The 4,732-nt window shown below is 45.3% G+C and overlaps 1 long non-coding RNA gene across 1 annotated transcript; it reads right to left on the bottom strand.

The window, feature by feature from the left end:
- Positions 1–1,160: 1,160 nt before the first annotated feature.
- LOC135918674 (uncharacterized) lies at positions 1,161–4,248 on the bottom strand. The gene is made up of 2 exons (XR_010569730.2): positions 4,010–4,248; positions 1,161–1,764 (listed from the first exon to the last, which is right to left on the bottom strand). It is a non-coding gene; the product is annotated as an uncharacterized lncRNA (long non-coding RNA).
- Positions 4,249–4,732: the final 484 nt, after the last annotated feature.

Consider the following 4,732-nt stretch of genomic DNA (forward strand, 5'->3'; position numbering starts at 1 on the left):
CATCAGTGTATGCGCGCTGCCTGCCTCACGTGATCAAGGCTGTTTAAGCCAGCTGCTCGAACACCTGTGTTTATTTTACCTGTGAACAAGGCTCCCTTGCGGGAGCCGAAACGTCTTCCTTTCTTTTAAATTTCAATTTGGTGGGCCTAGTGCCCTGGGTTTTTGTCTACCTTTTCACCAGAGTAACAGTCTCGTAATGACTTGGTTCTCATTCAAACACATCGATATTGGTATCTTGCCTGTCATTTCGTTATTTCGTGTTGATAAGTACATATTTTGCTGCATTAAAAGCAGAATTACTTTGTACAAAGGTTTTATCATAGGGTGTGTGTTCTTAGCGAGCTGTTCTTACCCTCCCTTCTATTCTATACTTGCTTTTTCGTTCATTTACCACATGGTCATCCGAATTGATGTGATACCTTTGGAATTTCAAACAATAGCTGATCATCCCCGGCCTTAAGGTGCGTTACACACATAATATATCGATAGTTGTGGGTTTTCCGATTTCAACAACTAACAAGTACAGTGATGGGCTACTGAGCACAAGATAGGGGGATTTAATCCCGGCCAAAAAAAATAAATAAATTATGGGGTTTAACGTGCCAATACCACTTTCTGGTTATGAGGCATGCCGTAGTGGAGGACTCCTGGAATTTCAACTGCCTAGGGTTCTTTAACGTGCACCTAAATGTAAATATACGGGCGTTTTCGCATTTCGCCCCCCTCGAAATGCGGCCGCCGTTGCCGGGATTCGATTCCGCGACCTCGTGCTCAGCAGCCCAACACCATGGCCACATACCAACCACGGCGGGTGAGCCAGGTTATTGTTACGCCTTATATACAACTGCTACAAAACGGAAGGAAACGAGACTACGGCGTCTTTCACGCGGTGCCTATTATACCGATGTACATGTACACTGCTAAGCGCACCAATCGTCACTTATTACCGCAGATTTCCTCAAAAACATTGGTTGTTGAAGTTGTGCTCACCGGACACTGGTTAACCGAACACTTCGAGCCACATCAGCATTCAAGCAGAAACAAGCTACTTTACAGTGTTTCGAAATCTATGCTATAGCAAACTCACGTCACGCTCGTGTTCACGCCGTATCAGGCAGATCACAGCGCACGCGTAATCGTGACTCAAAGGCGGCGTGAAATACAAGAACATTATTCTTCATTCACGTATTGCGATATTAAAAATACAAGTGTTCTTCATGGAAGTTGCACCTCTGCACTTGCGGCTGGTGATGTTAATTCTTGGCTAGGCTTCTGCTTAGACCTTCGCCTCTACAATGGCAAGCAGCGCCTCGAATGCTGCCTAGTGTCACATGCCAGGATGTTGTCCTGTCCACAATGGTGGCAGGTCTTGTGTCGCATGCAGCAGCCGCTGAATAGTGCCCCTTAAGTTATCTCAGCTCGGCTATAGGAATGCACAGCCGAAGCGTCTGTCGACACAGAAGGCGCATTGGTGGTGCAGCTGAACCAGGGGGAAGGTCATGGCATTCAGCTCGAATTCGGCAAAGCAGGTTTAGGTCCACGGGACACAGGCCTCCGCGGTGCCTGGCTACGACACTGGCGTCTCGGTGCAGCTGTGCTGTCGGACGGACGAAGGCGTTGTGCTTGCACATCTCACACAGGGTTTGGCCGCAGGGAAGGTGCACGGCCGTGGCAGGAACAACCGAGCAGACGGCGCAAACGCGGACGCTTGGAAGTGGCTCCACGAACGTGACGGGTTGCGAGTTCACGATGTAGCAGTCATACCTTCGGAGGACGTAGGCAGACGAGCATCAGTTTGAGCAGCGCTAGTAGCCAGGTTTGTTAAAACCGTCTTGAGTACACTAGCCAATTCCAAACCACAAACTTCCTTTCCATCAATATTTAGTTTGGTTAATGCAGTGTGTGCAGTATTACGCTGTAAGAGTAATTTTGCCCATAATGTGCTATGTCGAGCATTCTTGACGTCTAGAAGTGATAGGCGACAGGAAGTTCTTGCAGATCACAATTTTTAGTCAATTTATTCCTGTATTTCTCAGAGACCGCAAGGTCCTGAGCGTGTCGAGTGCACAAAAACATTTCTGTGTAAGTTTCTTTTTTCTCCGCGGAGCTCTAACATTATCGAGGGCTTGCGGGTTTTGAGAATTTATGCGGGTCACAAGAGGAAAGCAGTCATGATATAAATTTGTTGAAATGCATCAATACACATACTATAGGCTAAACGTGCGTTATCTAGTTCAGCTATCTTGCTCCAATTTGTTTTCACGAGCTGGTCCTCGAAGGATATCAGTGATGTATCTAATTCCTTGGTATATGACTGATGTAGATTTGCGCCTCATTGTACCAGGCTCCCCTATGCTAACAAACACGGGAAGGTGATCGCTAAAATCGATAAAACGCCAGATATAACATTCGTGTGCATAGAGTTAGTGAAAATTAAATCAAGCACAGCATGGCTTCCACTTGTTACTCTTGGTATGTTAATCAGTTTAACAAAACCATTAGACACAATGGATGTTTTAAAATCGCTATCAGATGGACTGGGAATATTCATATAATTAATAAGATCACCACAATAGATTAACGTTTTCTGATTGTGACGCTGAACAACAGAAGCCGTAAGCGGGTAATAGAACTCCAGAAATGACGAAATATTTCCGTCCGGAGGCCGGTAACATACAGAAAACACAGTGCTTTGCGTACAAACCAACAAAATTTCATAATCTCGGTTATTGCAATGTAAGATTCAAGTATTTCACCTTCTAGATCGTTGATGAGCAATAGTATAACACCAACACCGCGGACATTTTACCTATTTACGTAGTACGTGGTATAGTCCTTCAATCTGAAACCATCATAGTTACAAGTGCTCCAATTGAAACGGAAATTATTGAGGCGAATACATTCGTGACTAGACTTCAGGAACTTTGACACTGCTTGGGTAATATCATTAGACAAATAATAGCGAGTCTCATCCATCATGTTTTCTTTGAACACAAAGGAATAAACTCGACATCAGTTATAGTTTACCGAGGTCGTCTTTATTCCTAATAACAGTGGTAACTGCTCCACTGGACTTTCAAGCGAGAATTTTTCCATTTACATACCAGACGAAATCAGTGCCTTTTTCGTTTGCTTTCTCTTTCGCAGCTTGAAGAAGTTCACTGGGGTGAAACTTTCGGTTCGCTGTTCTTGAGCGCGTTTTTTTCTGCAGCCATGTGTCCCTTATCTGTTGTCTGGCAAACCTGATAGTTCTGGGAACATTGTCTTGCCTCGCTGGCAGGTAGCGACCTGATACAACGTCAGCAAGCATCAGTCAGCCGAGGAACCCAAAGCCTTTCAGCAACTTGATCTAGCGATGATAATAGGTTCTCGCCAGCAACAACAGGGACACCGTGTACTTCCAGATTAAGCCACTGGCTGCAAAATTCCAAGTAGTTTACCTGTTGCCAAAGCTCATGCTGTGCTGCGGTGTCGACCATATCCTTTTGCTCTAGTTCTGTCATCCGCGTTCCGAGAGCCTTTTTTTCAATGTCCTTTCGGATTATCGTTTGTTCAAACTCGTCAAACTTTCCCGACATAAGCTAGAGTGATTTTTTTCATATCATTGATTTTTCCAACTATACTGCAAGCAGGCTTTCGAGCTTTTGATTTATGGCCGCAAGAACCAGCAGCGCGTGCTCCAGAGTTTCTGCATACTGGACATCTTCAGGTCATTTCGGCACTTTATGATTTCGTTTTAAATGATTTCTCAGCTGCACCAGCGCACTCGCCAAAGTGGTATTCGAGAGAGCACGCGGAGCATTGCACCGACCCTTCGCCTTTAAGAACGGGCAACTGACAATAAGAGCAAGTATGGGACAGAGTTGACACTTTCACAATGTGAGCACAAAGCGAGGGAAACCTTAACAACCAGTGCAAATAGGACTACAGAACAACACCACGGCAGCGGCAGCCGCGTCGTTGTAGCTTGACTCTTAACAAAATAGTATGAAATAATTTGAGCACCAACCTGTAAGAAGCAGGATACGACGATTAGTAGGTGTTCCCACGAGCAGCCACCGCTGCCAAATGATCGCCAAGGAGCATAAGGCCCACTTATAACGGATCCCGAAGCTTGCTAGGTGCGCATGCGCTTGGCGAAGATCGTTGAAGCGGCGAAGCGAGATTATCGACGCATCGGGGCTTCCAGCGTGGCACTCTTTACAGCTCTTCCAGCTGGTACGACACGAGGTCGAAAGGCAGGTACGATGGCTTGCATCAGCAGTGCATGGAAGATGTAACAAGCAGGATTCGACGATAAGTAGGCATTCCCATGAGGCGCCATCGCTGGAACTTTGGAGCGAATTCCGAAGAAACCAGTTTCGCGATATGCACTCACAAAAAGGCGACGGAGCGTGGTCGTTCCATGCATATATTTTTTTTTTTGCTTCTGCATATCAAAAGTAATTTTTTTATGGAACTAAATATTATGTCAGTGCATAATGCATGATTTCCTTCAGCAAAAGAAAACACACGGGGAGGGCAGTGGAACAGACACCACGTGTCTGGTTCGTGGTGTGTTATAATCCTTCATATCTATGTCAGTCTTTTCTTCCACTTCCAGTTCGTTCCATTGTACATGCAAGGAGATCAGGCAAACACTGCTCGACGCAGTGAACTATGCTATAAAATAGCCAAGTGAACCCTACATCAATTATTTAAGACGTAGATAAATAACTTGTATCTTTGAATT

This window comes from Dermacentor albipictus, chromosome 6 (genome assembly GCF_038994185.2).
Source record: "Dermacentor albipictus isolate Rhodes 1998 colony chromosome 6, USDA_Dalb.pri_finalv2, whole genome shotgun sequence".
Taxonomy (NCBI): Eukaryota; Metazoa; Arthropoda; class Arachnida; order Ixodida; family Ixodidae; genus Dermacentor; species Dermacentor albipictus.